Source organism: Lolium perenne, chromosome 7 (assembly GCF_019359855.2).
Source record: "Lolium perenne isolate Kyuss_39 chromosome 7, Kyuss_2.0, whole genome shotgun sequence".
Taxonomy (NCBI): Eukaryota; Viridiplantae; Streptophyta; class Magnoliopsida; order Poales; family Poaceae; genus Lolium; species Lolium perenne.
In genome coordinates, this window is record NC_067250.2 from 151,694,364 (window position 1) to 151,710,617 (window position 16,254).

Consider the following 16,254-nt stretch of genomic DNA (forward strand, 5'->3'; position numbering starts at 1 on the left):
TTTGTTCTTTCAACCATGAATGTTTGAACCTTGGATATATGTACCAGTAAATATTTAGAAGAAAAGAAAGATTCTCGTTAACACTCCTCAATATCTTCTCAATGATGTTGCCACTTGCTCTGACTTCGATTGACCGATGTCCGTGTTTAAATTTGACCCCGCAGGTGTAGTCATGAAGTCAATCATCCGCAACTTGGGATTGTTCAGGAGGTATAGACATTTAAATTGGTAAGCCCATTTTGGTTCAACATCCAATCACTAAATAGGTATGGACGTGTCATCAAGACATGAAGGTGTATTGCCGGTCTTGTTTCGACAGCTTGATGTGCTTATTTGTAGGAGAACTCCAAGGCTAAACATGGAAAATATTAGAAAGCCAGACTTAAAATGAATTTGTACAAAAATAGTTTCCTACCAAGCCAATCCTGCTTATATCCGTCGTTGATAGTAAACAGAGCTCGGCAGCATTCTGTTGGTACCTCATATTACCATCTACCGTTGTGTAGTGATATTCACACTTGACAGATTAAATCCCCGTATGCACAAATTATTGACATTAGATTCGTTTCGACCGGTCATTCTCTAAAAACAACAACACCATAATCCCTAAATTAAGTCGGGTTAGAACTGTAGAACGACTGGTGTTTCTATTTGAAGGCATCTTTGTGCTTCCTTTGTTCTTTGTTGTTTCTCTCTCTTGTGTCGTATTTTTTTCTTATCCGATTTTACATGTGTACCTATGAGCAGGAGGATGGAAATTTCACCAAAAATCAGGTGCTTTTAACCGCATACGACCATTACTTTCTACTACTTCACCAGCTGCACTACATCATAGTCACAACAATGGTGTATACATATACAACTCTTGTTAGTAAATAAAAAGGTGGACTTGAGGAGACAAAAATAATAATGATGCACACATATACAAGTTCTCTTTTATTTCTGAAATGGGCAAAGTTTAAGTGCATCTGCTCATGAATTACCCACTATTTTTAGAAGTCATTATTCGAGAATTAACCTTTGACTCAGAATAATTAGAGGCCAATTTTGCACAATATTGTTTGCTTCCATAGTAACTTGTGTATTGTTTTGATTTTACTTTCAGGATATGAGTGCAGCATCATAGGGGGATCACGAGGAGCTAGGAAACTATTGAGTCTATTTTTTTGCAGTTTGTTTCAGAGAAGCCCATGTTAGTTTTACATGGGATTTTGGCAGCTGATTCTGTTTGTGGTTATATTAAGATCTATGAATTGCAATTGTGCTATTTTTTATAATAAAGGGAAAAAGGAGTGCTGCTTAGGCTCTGCTCAAAACTTTGTAGTGCACACATAACTCAGTTCATTGACTGGGTGAATCCATTAGATGCGTATAACTTGAGCCTTGTGTAATTTGCAGTTTAGTGACTGTCACTATTTCTAGGTATATAATTTGGGAGCACACAATTTCTTGACCCCTGTTACTATGTTAGTAGTATAGATTGTTACAGAATATAGGTAGTTTCTGAAATTCTTCTTACTTTATCCTGTTAATATGAATGGTTTGTGGATTAATAAAATGAAAACCTTAAATCTTGGTATGATTATGTAAAATGTGGACCCGCGCCCTGCACAATTTTGTTTATACAAAACCTAGGCATGGCTGGTGCTCTACTATTTCATCTTTCATTTGTTGTTCAGTAGTACTTCCAAATCTCTAAATCATGTTTTGCCATTTGAATTAATTTAGTTACAATTCACTCGGTTCTCTAGCCTTACATATGAGAGATGCCATAGTAAATCAGAATTAATAACACCGACAGTTATAATAGTTCATCATTGGAAGGTATGTCGGGTGTTTGGGAAGAGAAGCATGGTGCCGGAACGTACACAAATTGCTTTTGGTTCTCTACCCATCTGATCTCAATTAAGATCACTGGAGTTTGTGAAAGTTAAATTATTGTCTGTTAAATGATTTTTTTGAACTACTAAATTGTGTTGTTTGTGTTTTCTTCTCATGTAGATATTGTGGATTATACTCGAATATAATCATCAAGTCCTTTTCTGTAGAATTGGCTGAGAACTGCCTAAGAATTGGCTGCGTGATTCTTGACAGAAAAGTACGTATGCTGAACTAGGCTGAGTAGTTACATGTACATGCTTCAGGCTACCCACTCTAATTCAGATATTCGATTAGAATTAGACCTCACCTCATGTAACTTAAAAGGCTTGTTCTATGCTAAGTGAAAAAAAATGATGCACTACTAAGATTTTGTTGAAAGAAGCTTATGCTTCATGTGTTACGCCATTCATTTGACTCAAATTGATGCCAACTCACTAGAAATTGAAATGTTGTTTCCAGCCAGTTTGTCCTTCTATTTTTTCTGGTCATAAGTCGTCATATCTTTTCAGTATATAATGTGTAGGTAATCGATGTCTTGTGTTGCCATTTTATAGGTCTTAACATGTCCATCGCAATTTTACATCGGCAGTAGGGATTCATGGTGACATACACCAGCATAGTGGAGCTTCTCACTTTATGCTCTCCTTCTAACAAGAGTTTGCAGCTTTTGCTCCTAAATGTATCTGCTGATCAAATGACTTGGTATTTCAGTGTTTGGTGGTTTCATCATGCAGTAGAGTATGAACCCTAATGATTATGATCCTCTTCTTCAGGTGGAGTGCAATTGAGGTAAAAGAATGCTTGTGTCATTGTTGCATGAACACTACAAGAAAAGTTGTCATGGCCGACGAAGTTGAAGTCGCGCCGTGGTTGCTGGTGTACCATGGCCGACGATTTTGGGTCTGTCCGTTGTGCATGTCAAAACGTTTTTTTTTCTCGTTTTTGAGGCCACCTAGCCCGACGAAAGCGGCCAAAACGTTGCGTATGGTGGCTCGGGACGTGGTGCATCTCGAATTCTCGGGTTCGCCGGCCGAGTCAACACAAATCCGCACCGCCGAGGGATGTAGGGCCCAGATGGCAGACTCTCTGGCATTGTTTTTTTTCTCGATCGCGCCATCTCGTCCAACGCTCTCCGATCGAGCCGTTTACGATGCAGGATCATGGGTCCCGCATGTCATCCTCTATGAACCAAAATTCTTTCTATTCTTGGATTTTTTTGACCCCCTAATTTCTGGCTACTTCCTTTTTCTTTTGATCCCTTGCCGCCTTGGAAACGTTGAGACCGCTGCTGCTAAATGGGACCCGCATGTCATACTCTATGAGCAATCAACTTTCTTTTCTTGGAGTTTTTTTTGGCACCTCAAATTTGGTCACTTACCTTTTTCTTTCGATCCCCTGCCGCCTCTCAAACGGTGATACCGCTGCTGCTAAATAGGACCCGCATGTCATCCTCTATGTACTATAAAACTTTCTTTTCTTGGATTTTTTTTGGCACTTCATATTTGGTCACTTACCTTTTTCTTTCGATCCCCTGCCGCCTCACAAACGGTGAGACCGCTGCTACTAAATGGGACCCACATGTCATCCTCTATGTACTATAAAACTTTCTTTTCTTGGATATTTTGGCACCTCATATTTGGTCACTTACCTTTTTCTTTCGATCCCCTGCCGCCTCTCAAATGATGATACCGCTGCTGCTAAATGGGACCCGCATGTCATCCTCTATGTACTATAAAACTTTCTTTTCTTGGATTTTTTGGCACCTCATATTTGATCACTTGCCTTTTTCTTTCGATCCCCTGCCGCCTCTCAAACGGTGATACCGCTGCTGCTAAATGGGACCCGCATGTCATCCTCTATGTACTATAAAACATTCTTTTCTTGGATTTTTTTGGCACCTCATATTTGGTCACTTGCCTTTTTCTTTCTATCCCCTGCTGCTTCTCAAACGGTGATACCGCTGCTGCTAATTGGGACCTGCATGTCATCCTCTATGTACAATCAAGTTTCTTTTCTTGAATTATTTTTGGCTCCTGATATTTGGTCACTTGCCTTTTTCTTTCGATCTCATGCCACGTTTGAAACGTTGAGGAACCTGCAGGCTCATGGGACCCGCATGTCATCCTCTATGTACTATAAAAGTTCATTTTCTTGGTTTTTTTTTCACCCTCTGATTTTTGGCTATTTCCTTTTTCTTTTGATCCCCTGCCGCCTTTGAAACGTTGAGGACTCTGCTGGCTCATAGGTCCCTGATGTCTACGGGTGCTTCTATTCTTGTAGACAGTGTTGGGCCTCCAAGAGCAGAGGTTTGTAGAACAGCAGCAAGTTTCCCTTAAGTGGATCACCCAAGGTTTATCGAACTCAGGGAGGAAGAGGTCAAAGATATCCCTCTCATGCAACCCTGCAACCACAAAGCAAGAAGTCTCTTATGTCCCCAACACACCTAATACACTTGTCAGATGTATAGGTGCACTAGTTCGGCGAAGAGATAGTGAAATACAGGTGGTATGAATGTATATGAGCAATAATAACGGCACCAGAAAATAGCTTGATGCTACGACTGGCGTGTGGTTGATGGTGGTGATATTACAGGCAGTACAGATGCAGTAAAACAGTAAACAAGCGATGATTGCAGTATTTAGGAACAAGGCCTAGGGATTATACTTTCACTAGTGGACACTCTCAACATTGATCACATAATAGAATAGATAAATGATATACTCTACACTCTGTTGTTGGATGATGAACACCACTAATTGTGTAGGATTACACGAACCCTCAATGCCGGAGTTAACAAGCTCCACAATATTCTATATTCATGTTTAAATAACCTTAGAGTGCATGATAGATCAACACAACTACACCAAGTACTAACATAGCATGCACACTGTCACCTTCACACTATGAAAGGAGGAATAGATCACATCAATATCATCATAGTAATAGTTAACTTCACAATCTACAAGAGATCATAATCATAACCTACGCCAAGTACTACACGATGCACACACTGTCACCATTACACCGTGCAGGAGGAATAGAGTACTTTAATAACATCACTAGAGTAGCACATAGATGAATTGTGATACAAAACTCATATGAATCTCAATCATGTAAGGCAGATCATGAGATTATTGTATTAAAGTACATAGGAAGAGAGATTAACCACATAGCTACCGGTACAGCCCTTAGCCTCGATGGAGAACTACTCCCTCCTCATGGGAGACAGCAGCGGTGATGAAGATGGCAGTGGTGTCGATGGAGAAGCCTTCCGGGGGCACTTCCCCGTCCCGGCGGCGTGCCGGAACAGAGACTCCTGTCCCCCAGATCTTGGCTTCGCGATGGCAGCGGCTCTGGATGGTTTCTCGTACCGTGACTTTTTCGTATCGATGTTTTAGGTCAGGGACCTTTATATAGGCGACGAGGCGGAGTCGGAAGGTCGACGAGGCGGCGACACAGTAGGGGGGCGCGGCCAACACCCTGGCCGCGCCGGCCTATCATCTGGGGCCCACAGGGCCCTCCTCTGGTGGCTCTCGGGTGTTCAGGAAGCTTCGTGGAATTTTAAGACTCTGGGCGTTGATTTCGTCCAATTCCGAGAATATTTCCTTACTAGGATTTCTGAAACCAAAAACAGCAGAAAACAGGAACTGGCACTTCGGCATCTCGTCAATAGGTTATTTCCGGAAAACGCATAAAATCATCATAAAGTGTGAATAAAACATGTAGGTATTGTCATAAAACAAGCATGGAACATAAGAAATTATCGATACGTCGGAGACGTATCAGCATCCCCAAGCTTAGTTCCTATTCGTCCCCGAGTAGGTAAACGATAACAAAGATAATTTCTGAAGTGACATGCTACCAACATGATCTTAATCATACTATTGTAAAGCATATGAGATGAATGCAGCGATTCAAAGCAATGGTAAAGACAATGAGTAAACAATTGAATCATATAGCAAAGACTTTTCATGAATAGTACTTTCAAGACAAGCATCAATAAGTCTTGCATAAGAGTTAACTCATAAAGCAATAAATTCATAGTAAAGGCATTGAAGCAACACAAAGGAAGATTAAGTTTCAGCGGTTTCTTTCAACTTCCAACATGCATATCTCATGGATATTGTCAACATAAAGTAATATAATAAGTGCAATATGCAAGTATGTAGGAATCAATGCACAGTTCACACAAGTGTTTGCTTCTTGAGATGGAGAGAAATAGGTGAACTGACTCAACATAAAAGTAAAAGAAAGGCCCTTCGCAGAGGGAAGCATCGATTGCTATATTTGTGCTAGAGCTTTGGTTTTGAAAACAAGAAACAATTTTGTCAACGGTAGTAATAAAGCATATGCATCATGTAAATTATATCCTACAAGTTGCAAGCCTCATGCATAGTATACTAATAGTGCACGCACCTTGTCCTAATTAGCTCGGATTACCTGGATTATCACCGCAATACATATGTTTTAACCAAGTGTCACAAAGGGGTACCTCTATGCCGCCTGTACAAAGGTCTAAGGAGAAAGCTCGCATTGGATTTCTCGCTTTTGATTATTCTCAACTAAGACATCCATACCGGGACAACATAGACAACAGATAATGGACTCCTCTTTAATGCATAAGCATTCAACAACAATTAATTTTCTCATATGAGATTAAGGATATTTGTCCAAAACTGAAACTTCCACCATGGATCATGGCTTTAGTTAGCGGCCCAATGTTCTTCTCTAACAGTATGCATGCTCAAACCATTCAACTCATGGTAAATCGCCCTTACTTCAAACAAGACGGACATGCATAGCAACTCACATGATATTCAACAAAGAGTAGTTGATGGCGTCCCCAGGAACATGGTTATCGCACAACAAGCAACTTATAAGAGATAAGATACATAACTACATATTCAATACCACAATAGTTTTTAGGATATTTGTCCCATGAGCTATATATTGCAAAGATAAAGGATAGAAATTTAAAGGTAGCACTCAAGCAATATACTTTGGAATGGCGGAGAAATACCATGTAGTAGGTAGGTATGGTGGACACAAATGGCATAGTGTTTGGCTCAAGGATTTGGATGCACGAGAAGTATTCCCTCTCAATACAAGGCTTAGGCTAGCAAGGTTGTTTGAAACAAACACAAGTATGAACTAGTACATCAAAACTCACATAAGAACATATTGCAAGCATTATAAGACTATATACCGTCTTCCTTGTTGTTCGACCTTTACTAGAAAATATCTAGACCTTAGAGAGACCAATCATGCAAACCAAATTTTAGCAAGCTCTATGTATTTCTTCACTAATTGGTGCAAAGTATATGATGCAAGAGCTTAAACATGAGCACAACAATTGCCAAGTATCAAGTTATTCAAGACATCATACCAATTACTACATGTAGCATTTCCCGTTTCCAACCATATAACAATTAACGGAGCAGTTTCAACCTTCGCCATGAAAATTAAAAGCTAAGAACACATGTGTTCATATGAACCAGTGGACCGTGTCTCTCTCCCACACAAGCATTTATTCAAACAAAAACAAAAACAAAAACAAAAACAAAAACAAACAGACGCTCCAAATAAAGTACATAGGATGTGACCGAATAAAAATATAGTTTCAAGGGAGGAACCTGATAATTTGTCGATGAAGAAGGGGATGCCCAAGGCATCCCCAAGCTTAGATGCTTGAGTCTTCTTGAAATATGCAGGGGTGAACCACCGGGGCATCCCCAAGCTTAAAGCTTTCACTCTTCTTGATCATATTGTATCATCCTCCTCTCTTGCCCCTTGAAAACTTCCTCCACACCAAACTCAAAACAACTCATTAGAGGGTTAGTGCATAATAAAAAACTCACATGTTCAGAGGTGACACAATCATTCTTAACACTTCTGGACATTTCACAAAGCTTCTGAAAGTTAATGGAACAAAGAAATCCATTCAACACAGCAAAAGAGGCAATGCGAAATAAAAGGCAGAATCTGTCAAAACAGAACGGTCCGTAAAGACGAATTTCTAAGAGGCACCAGACTTGCTCAAATGAAAATTCTCAAATTGAATGAAAGTTGCGTACATATCTGAGGATCACTCACGTAAATTGGCATAATTTTCTGAGTTACCTACAGAGAATTAGGCCCAGATTCATGACAGACAGAAATATGTTTCTGCGCAGTAATCCAAATCTAGTATCAACCTTGCTATCAAAGACTTTACTTGGTACAAAAAAGCAATAAAATAAAGATAAGGAGAGGTTGCTACAGTAGTAACAACTTCCAAGACTCAAATATAAAACAAAATTACTGTAGCAAAATACATACATGGGTTATCTCCCAAGAAGTTCTTTCTTTATAGCCATTAAGATGGGCTCAACAGTTTTAATGATGCACTCGCAAGAAATAGTATTTGAAGCAAAAGAGAGCATCAAGAGGCAAATTCAAAACAAATTTAAGCCTAACATGCTTCCTATGCATAGGAGTTTTGTAAATAAACAAGTTCATGAAGAACAAAGTAACAAGCATAGGAAGATAGAACAAGTGTAGCTTCAAAAATTTCAGCACATAGAGAGGCATTTTAGTAACATGAAAATTTCTACAACCATATTTTCCTCTCTCATAATAACTTTCAGTAGCAACATGAGCAAACTCAACAATATAACTATCACATAAAGCATTCATATCATGAGTCTCATGCATAAAATTATTACTCTCCACATAAGCATAATCAATTTTATTAGTTGTAGTGGGAGCAAATTCAACAAAGTAGCTATCATTATATATAGGAGGCATATTGTAATCATAATCAAATTTATCCTCCATAACAGGCGGCACCAAAAGACTATTATCATTATAATCATCATAAATAGGAGGCAAAGTATCATCAAAGTAAATTTTCTCCTCAATGCTTGGGGGACTAAAAAGATCATGCTCATCAAAAACAGCTTCCCCAAGCTTAGAATTTTCCATATCATTAACAACAATGGTGTTCAAAGTGTTCATACTAATATGTTCCATGGGTTTTTTAATTTTCGAATCAAACCATCCATGTCTTAACTCAGGAAAAAGAATAAAAAGCTCCATGTTGCTTTCCATTATGCCAAACTAGTGTAAAACAAGAAACAAAAAGATGCAATTGCAGGATCTAAAGGAAATAGCTTCGAGTACTTACAACGGCGCCGGAAAATAGCTTAGTAGCCGAGATCCGGAGTGTGAGTACCTTTTACCTTTCCTCCCCGGCAACGGCGCCAGAAAAGTGCTTGATGTCTACGGGTGCTTTTATTCTTGTAGACAGTGTTGGGCCTCCAAGAGCAGAGGTTTGTAGAACAGCAGCAAGTTTCCCTTAAGTGGATCACCCAAGGTTTATCGAACTCAGGGAGGAAGAGGTCAAAGATATCCCTCTCATGCAACCCTGCAACCACAAAGCAAGAAGTCTCTTGTGTCCCCAACACACCTAATACACTTGTCAGATGTATAGGTGCACTAGTTCGGCGAAGAGATAGTGAAATACAGGTGGTATGAATGTATATGAGCAATAATAACGGCACCAGAAAATAGCTTGATGCTACGACTGGCGTGTGGTTGATGGTGGTGATATTGCAGGCAGTACAGATGCAGTAAAACAGTAAATAAGCGATGATTGCAGTATTTAGGAACAAGGCCTAGGGATTATACTTTCACTAGTGGACACTCTCAACATTGATCACATAACAGAATAGATAAATGCTATACTCTACACTCTGTTGTTGGATGATGAACACCACTAATTGTGTAGGATTACACGAACCCTCAATGCCGGAGTTAACAAGCTCCACAATATTCGATATTCATGTTTAAATAACCTTAGAGTGCATGATAGATCAACACAACTACACCAAGTACTAACATAGCATGCACACTGTCACCTTCACACTATGAAAGGAGGAATAGATCACATCAATACCATCATAGTAATAGTTAACTTCATAATCTACAAGAGATCATAACCATAACCTACGCCAAGTACTACACGATGCACACACTGTCACCATTACACTGTGCAGGAGGAATAGAGTACTTTAATAACATCACTAGAGTAGCACATAGATGAATTGTGATACAAAACTCATATGAATCTCAATCATGTAAGGCAGCACATGAGATTATTGTATTGAAGTACATAGGAAGAGAGATTAACCACATAGCTACCGGTACAGCCCTTAGCCTCGATGGAGAACTACTCCCTCCTCATGGGAGACAACAGCGGTGATGAAGATGGCTGTGGTGTCGATGGAGAAGCCTTCCGGGGGCACTTCCCCGTCCCGGCGGCGTGCCGGAACAGAAACTCCTGTCCCCTAGATCTTGGCTTCGCGATGGCGGCAGCTCTGGATGGTTTCTCGTACCGTGGCTTTTCCGTATCGATGTTTTAGGTCAGGGACCTTTATATAGGCGAAGAGGCAGAGTCGGAAGGTCGACGAGGTGGCGACACAGTAGGGGGGCGCGGCCCACACGCTGGCCGCACCGGCCTATCATCTGGGGCCCACAGGGCCCTCCTCTGGTGGCTCTCGGGTGTTCAGGAAGCTTCGTGGAATTTTAAGACTCTGGGCGTTGATTTCGTCCAATTCCGAGAATATTTCCTTACTAGGATTTCTGAAACCAAAAACAGCAGAAAACAGGAACTGGCACTTCGGCATCTCGTCAATAGGTTAGTTCCGGAAAATGCATAAAATCATCATAAAGTGTGAACAAAACATGTAGGTATTGTCATAAAACAAGCATGGAACATAAGAAATTATCGATACGTCGGAGACGTATCAGTCACACATGTCAGCCTCTATGTACAATCAAGTTTCTTTTCTTGAATTATTTTTGCATCCTGATATTTGGTCACTTGCCTTTTTCTTTCGATCTCATGCCACGTTTGAAACATTGAGGAACCTGCTGGCTCATGGGACCCGCATGTCATCCTCTATGTACTCTAAAAGTTTTTTATTGGATTTTTTTGATCCCCTGCCGCCTTGGAAACGTTGAGTAAGCTGCTGACTCATGGGACCCGCATGTCATCCTCTATGTACAATTGATACGTCCATTTTGCATCACTATTTTATATCATAATTTGCTGTTATTCATTGATATATTTCATATTTGGAGATGATACTTATGTTATTTCATCTATTTTGCATGTTTCATGATTATTGGAGGATCGCGCACCGGAGTCAGGATTCTGCTGGAAAAAGCGCCGTCAGAATGCAATATTTCGGAAGATCAACAATTGACGGAAATTATATGAAAATTCCTATTTTTCCAGAAGACGAAGGGAGCCAGAAGGGGGAGCCGAGGAGGGCCGCCATGGGCCCACCTCACAGGCCGGCGCGGGCCAAGGCCTGGCCGCGCCGCCTTGTGGGGAGGGGGCCCACAGCCCCCTCTGGCCTCCTCTCCTTCGCGTACATCTTCGTCCCGAAAACCTAAGCTCCAGGGGGATAGTCGCGAAGAGACACAGCCGCCTCTGCGGGGCAGAGAACACCAGAGAGAAAAGAGCTCTCCGGCAGGCTGAGATCCGCCGGGGAAATTCCCTCCCGGAGGGGGAAATCGATGCCATCGTCACCGTCATCGAGCTGGACATCATCTCCATCGCCATCGTCATCATCATCATCATCATCACCGCCGTCTCCAATGCTGCACCTCGTCACCGCTGTAACGATTTGGGTTGGATCTTGATTGTTTGATAGGGGAAACTCTCCCGGTATTGATTTCTACTTGTTATTGATGCTATTGAGTGAAACCATTGAACCAAGGTTTATGTTCAGATTGTTATTCATCATCATATCACCTCTGATCATGTTCCATATGGTGTCTCGCGAGTAGTTCGTTTAGTTCTTGAGGACATGGGTGAAGTCTAAATGTTAGTAGTGAATTATGGTTGAGTAATATTCAATGTTATGATATTTAAGTTGTGGTGTTATTCTTCTAGTGGTGTCATGTGAACGTCGACTACATGATACTTCACCTTTATGGGCCTAGGGGAATACATCTTGTATTCGTTTCCTAATTGCGGGGTTGCCGGAGTGACAGAAACCTGAACCCCCGTTGGTATATCGATGCAGGAGACATAGCAGGATCTCAGAGTTTAAGGCTGTGGTTAGATTTATCTTAATTACTTTCTTGTAGTTGCGGATGCTTGCAAGGGGTATAATCACAAGTATGTATTATTCCTAGGAAGGGCGGTGCATTAGCATAGGTTCACCCACACAACACTTATCAAAACAATGAAGATTAATTAGCTATATGAAGCGAAAGCACTAGACTAAAATCCCGTGTGTCCTCAAGAACGTTTGGTCATTATAAGTAAACAAACCGGCTTGTCCTTTGTGCTAAAAAGGATTGGGCCACTCGCTGCAATTGTTACTCTCGCACTTTACTTACTCGTACTTTATTCAACTGCTACATCAAAACCCCCTGAATACTTGTCTGTGAGCATTTATAGTGAATCCTTCATCGAAACTGCTTGTCAACACCTTCTGCTCCTCGTTGGGATCGACATTATTACTTATCGAAAATACTACGATACACCCCCTATACTTGTGGGTCATCAAGACTATTTTCTGGCGCCGTTGCCGGGGAGTGAAGCGCTATTGGTAAGTGGAATTGGTAAGGGAAACTTTTACTGTTTGTGCTGATTTTATTCCTGCCTGCTGCTATAATTCATTATGGAGAGATCTTCTCTTGAATTTTTATTTGGAAAATCTACTACTACTGCAAAGGTAGTGGATGAGGCGTCAGGTGAGGAAGAAATACCATACAAAATACCTATGAAAATTATTGAACGTGTTGTGGATAACCGCTATACAGGGGATGGAACCGTCCATCCTGGAGATCATTTAATGTTCTTACATGAATTATGCGGTTTATTCAAGTGTGCACGTATTGCTATGGATGAAGTGAGGAAGAAATTATTCTCTATATCGCTGTCTGGTAAAGCGGCGCATTGGTATAAATTACTGGATAATGGGGATTCTCTTGAATGGAATGATATAGTGCCCCGGTTTTATTCTAAGTTCTATCCTCCAAGTGAAATTCACAAGGATCGGAACCGCATATATAATTTTTGGCCTCATGATGGAGAGAGTATCGCCCAAGCGTGGGGGAGATTGAAGTCTTTAATGCTCAAATGCCCCATTCATGAGCTTCCTGGTAATATTATTATTGATAATTTCTATGCAAGACTTTCTTTTCAAGACAAGACCTTGCTGGATACTTCTTGTTCTGGATCATTTACATGCAACAAAGAAGAGTTTAAAAGGGACCTTCTTAATCGGATCCAGGAGAATACTGAAGGATGGGAGAACGACAAAGATAGAGAATCAGGTATAAATTATGATTATAAATGCATTGAAGCTTTTATGGATACTGATAAATTTCGTAATATGAGTGCTACTTATGGTCTTGATTCTCAAGTTGCTGCAAATCTTTATAAAGCTTTTGCCTCTCATTATGAATTGCCTAAGAAGAATTTTGATAAGTATCATGAACCGTATAAAGATAAAATTGATTCATCTATAAATAAATGTTTTGTAGTTGAAACTGTTGATCATGTTATTCCTGAAGCTTATATTGAAAAAACTCCTTTCCCTGCTAAGATGAAGGAGTACTCTGTTATAAATAGTGCGGTTCATAAAAGTGAAAAGAAACCTATAGAACCTGAGGAGCAGCTAAAAGTTGAACCTGCTATTGCAATTGTTAAAGATCTTGTGACTGAAAATGTGGAAGATGGTCATATTATTTTCTGTGAAGATGCTTCTAATATTGTTTCACATCCTAATAAGTCTAGGAAAGCTAGTGTTCCTATGCTATCTGTTAGAATTGGTGATCATTGTTATTATGGTTTATGCGATATTGGTGCAAGTATTAGTGCAATTCCTTATGAACTTTACACGGAGATTATGCACGAAATTGGTTCTTGTGAACTTGAAGATATTGTTGTGGTTATTCGGCTGGCTAATAGAGAAACTATCTCTCCAATTGGTATTGTTCGAGATGTGGAAGTTCTATGTGGTAAGATTAAATATCCTGCTGACTTTTTGGTACTTGGTTCTGCTGCTAGTAAATATTGTCCTATCATTTTTGGTAGACCTTTTCTAAATACTTGTGGAGCTGTTATAGATTGCAAGAAAGAGAAAATTTTGACTAAATTTGCTGGTGAATCTTATGAGTTTAATTTCTCTAAATTTGCCAAAACTCCTTATAAAGCTGATTCGCCTAATAATGATTTTAGAGTTGAACAGTGTGCATCTATTGCTCTTGCTCCTAATAATCCTTTGCAGCAACATTTGGAGAATAGTGAGAGTGAAGTTTTTAGGGAAGAAAGAAATGAGCTTGATGAAATTTTCCTTCGTCAACCTATTCTTAAGCATGATTTACCGGTAGAAGATCTAGGTACAACATTGCCACCAAAAGAAGATCCTGTTTTTGATAAAACCATTGCCTGATAATCTTAAATATGCTCATATTGATGATAAGAAAATATATCCTGTTATTATTAGTTCTAAGCTTTCAGAGTTTGAAGAAGAAAGGTTATTGGAAATACTGAAGAAACACCGAGGAGCTATTGGCTACACTCTTGATGATTTGAAGGGGATTTCTCCCTCTATTTGCCAACATGCCATTAATATGGAAGATGATGCAAAGCCTGTTGTTGAACATCAGCGTCGTCTAATTCCTAAGATGAAGGATGTGGTAAGAAATGAGGTATTAAGACTTCTTGAAGCTGGTATTATATATCCTATTGCTGATAGTAGATGGGTTAGTCCTGTGCATTGTGTTTCTAAGAAAGGAGGAATGACTGTTGTGCCTAATGATAATGATGAGCTCATACCTCAAAGAGTAGTTGTAGGGTATAGAATGTGCATTGATTATCGAAAAGTTAATAAGGTTACTAAGAAAGATCATTACCCTTTGCCTTTTATTGATCAAATGTTAGAAAGGTTATCTAAAAATACTCATTTTTGCTTTCTTGATGGTTATTCTGGGTTTTCACAAATTGCTGTTAAAACTAAGGATCAAGAGAAAACCACTTTCACTTGTCCCTATGGAACTTATGCTTATAGACGTATGCCTTTTGGTTTATGTAATGCCCCTGCTACTTTTCAAAGATGCATGTCTGCTATTTTTCATGGCTTTTGTGAGAATATTGTGGAGGTATTCATGGATGATTTTTCTGTCTATGGGAATTCTCTTGATAATTGCTTGCGGAACCTTGATAAATTTTTGCAGAGGTGTGAAGAAACTAACCTTGTTCTTAATTGGGAGAAATGCCATTTTATGGTTAATGAAGGAATTGTATTGGGACATAAAATTTCTGAGAGAGGTATTGAAGTTGATAGAGCTAAGGTTGAAGCAATTGAGAAGATGCCCTATCCTAGGGATGTTAAAGGTATTCGTAGTGTTCTTGGTCATGCTGGGTTTTATAGGAGATTTATTAAAGACTTCTCCAAGATTTCAAAGCCTCTTACTAATCTTCTTCAAAAAGATGTACCTTTTGTTTTTGATGATGATTGTAAGGAAGCTTTTGAAACTCTAAAGAAAGCCTTAACAACTGCTCCTATAGTTGAACCTCCTGATTGAAACTTACCTTTTGAAATTATGTGTGATGCTAGTGATTTTGCTGTAGGCGCTGTTCTAGGACAGCGAGTAGATAAAAAGTTGAATGTTATTCATTATGCTAGTAAAACTCTTGATGCCGCTCAAAGAAATTATGCGACTACTGAGAAAGAATTATTAGCCGTAGTCTTTGCTTGTGATAAGTTTAGATCTTATATTGTTGATTCAAAAGTTACAATCCATACTGATCATGCTGCAATTAGATACCTTATGCAAAAGAAAGATGCTAAGCCAAGGCTTATTAGATGGGTGCTTCTGTTGCAAGAATTTGATTTACATATTGTAGATAGGAAAGGTGCTGATAATCCTGTTGCTGATAATTTGTCTAGATTGGAAAATATTGCCTATGATCCTGTTCCTGTTAATGATAGTTTTCCAAATGAACAATTGGCTGTAATAAAGGTGAGCTCGTGAGATAGCCCTTGGTATGCTGATTATGCTAACTTTATTGTTTCCAAGTACTTGCCTCCAACCTTTTCAGCTCAGCAAAGGAGGAAGTTCTTTTATGACTTGAGGCATTATTTTTGGGATGACCCACACTTATATAAAGAAGGAGTGGATGGTATTCTGCGAAGATGTGTTCCCGAATATGAACAACAGGAGATATTGAGTAAATGTCATGGTAGTGCTTATGGAGGACATCACGCCGGAGATAGAACCGCGCAAAAGGTTCTACAATCAGGTTTTTATTGGCCAACTCTCTTCAAAGATGCAAGGAAGTTTATTTTATCTTGTGATGAATGT

At 39.6% G+C, this 16,254-nt stretch overlaps 1 long non-coding RNA gene across 6 annotated transcripts in view; it reads left to right on the forward strand.

Annotated features, from left to right (window-relative positions):
* Positions 1–16,254, forward strand: part of LOC127300909 (uncharacterized) — a 191,362-nt gene that overhangs the window by 2,679 nt on the left and 172,429 nt on the right. For 5 of the 6 annotated variants that reach the window (XR_011748705.1, XR_011748710.1, XR_011748707.1 and 2 more), the window contains one exon: positions 165–2,670. This is a non-coding gene — a long non-coding RNA (uncharacterized lncRNA). The remainder of the gene's footprint in view (positions 1–164; positions 2,671–16,254) is intronic. The other variant, XR_011748706.1, reaches the window with a different exon arrangement.